Raw genomic sequence first — 2,500 nt, forward strand, 5'->3', positions numbered from 1 at the left:
AAGTACTTTATTCTCTAACGACAATTTGCCTGTACCATTATCTCTCTGAAGAAGACTGTCGAAACGTTAGAGAATAAAGTACTTCTGCTCCTTCCTGGACTTTACCTATACCACTCTTGCCATACATATATATATATATGTTACACTGCTATCTAGCTATATATAATATATATTATATCTGAGAGGAATATGATTGAGGTGTGCAAGATTTGAAAATGAACATCAGAATTGAAAATGTATTCACAATAATCAAAAGGTGATGGGTAAAAGTTGTCAGTCCGTGAATTTTATCTCCACGTAGTTAGAAACGATTTAATCAACCACGTAGTCAATAGATGGACCAAGTTTCCTACAGAGGTGGCGAACTACAGTAGGTCTACACTTCAAGGTGTAAGAATCATCTGGATAAACATATAATCGATATGATGTAGTATGTGCCGGATTGGCGGTAAATACATAAAGTCAGTGGAAGAAGGTCTTTGTCAAGTCCTTATCGAGTATATCAAGTTATTATAATGGGAATCAGTTAAAAACCTTTCCTGGGCGCAAGCACACCCACATGTCGAGTTTCAGTGGTGGAGTAGGAGAGTAGAAGAAGGGTAAACATTTCATATTCTGATAGATTCTTTTTCCGATCTTATTGTGCTGGGGCGGTTTTTGCATATGGAAGAAAGCCAAAAATGTCGAAAGCAGAAGTGAAGTGAGATCGACAGGAAGACTTAGAACGAAATGGATGTATAGGGTGGAAAGAGCTTTTGATGAACGGGATGTGTGAATGAGGCAGAAAATAATTAGGGTAAGAGATACATGTGCTTGGACGCCAGTTGTGAATCGGTGAATGGCTCACTCGACCTAAAGGGACGTTCTCCGCATCTACTCCATAGATGAGTAAATGAGGGGCTAGGTTGTCGTATATAGCTGTAGATATAAATCAGCTTTGTTTCTGATGTAGAAGGTTTGTGACTTCTTGCATTGCATTGGACTCAAAATGTGTGGCGGGAAGCAGGGTGACCCTTTATATCTGAAGAGATGAGAGAGGAGGAGTGGTGTAAGAAAGTCTTTTGGTATGGATGTCTGTTTTGATTTAGCTATCCGTCTTGTAAAAAAAATAAAACCATTGTTACATGAAATATACACAAATTTGATATAGAATTTATAACAAAATACAAGTTAGGTGATAGACTAGAGAAAATTCTTTAAGCTTAAATGATTCCTATGTATGGAAAAGGAACAGAAGTGAGAATGGAGGGCCGTATAATGCTTTCTATCAAAGATGAGCTGCGAGCAAACGTGTTACTGAATACTCTCAGTAAATATAAAAAAACAGTCAAGCATGTACTAACATACATCCATACTTGCACGGCCTAATACAAACGTGAGTGGGTAAAACAAATGAAAACTTTACACACACAAACACATATAAACATACACACACATACACACACACACACACACACACACACACACACACACACACACACACACACACACACACACACACACGCACGTACACACACACACACACACACACACACGCACGCACACACGCACGCACACACACACACACACACACACACACACACACACACACACACACACACACACACACACACACACACACACTCACACACACACACACACACACACACACACACGCACGTATGTACACACACGAACACATACACGCACGCACACACACATACACACACACACACACACACACGTATGTACACACACGCACACATACACGCACGCACGCGCACACACGCACACACACACACACACACACACACACACACACACACACACACACACACACACACACACACACACACACACACACACACACACACACACACACACACACACACACACACACACACACACACACACACACACACACACACATAGGAAAGGAAGATTGATGTACAACAAAATGGATTTTGCAAAACTAAAGATATTCTTCCGTAATGCAAACTGGGAAAAATTCTACATGGAAGAGACAAAAGTGGAAGAGAAATGGAATATCTTGATGGAAAATTACAATGAAGGGGTAAACAGGCATGTACCAAGACAAAAGCGAGAGAGAGTGTACATTAAATGTTGGTTCAACAAAAGATGCAGTGAGGCAAAAGACAGAAGGGACAAAGCTTGGAAAAGGTGGAGAAAAGATAAAAAACCTAGTAAATGGCAAATTTATATAAACTATAGAAATGAGTATGTTAAAGTGAGAAGAGAGGAGAAAAGGAACCATGAAAAGGATATTATAGATAAATGCAAAGAGCAACCCAAACTATTCTATCGATATGTGAATGGTAAACTTAAAAACAAACAGGAAATGGTGAAACTACGCCAAGGGAATATAGAATACACAGAAGAATTAGAAATGGCCGAAGTCATGAACAATCACTTTAAATCTGTCTTCACCAGAGAGAAAGTACAAAATTGGGACGAAGATAATAACAAGCGATCTCCCCCCATGAGTGAGTTTACAACAACA

This window comes from Oratosquilla oratoria, chromosome 13 (genome assembly GCF_046742065.1).
Source record: "Oratosquilla oratoria isolate Oo_2021 chromosome 13, ASM4674206v1, whole genome shotgun sequence".
Lineage (NCBI taxonomy): Eukaryota > Metazoa > Arthropoda > Malacostraca > Stomatopoda > Squillidae > Oratosquilla > Oratosquilla oratoria.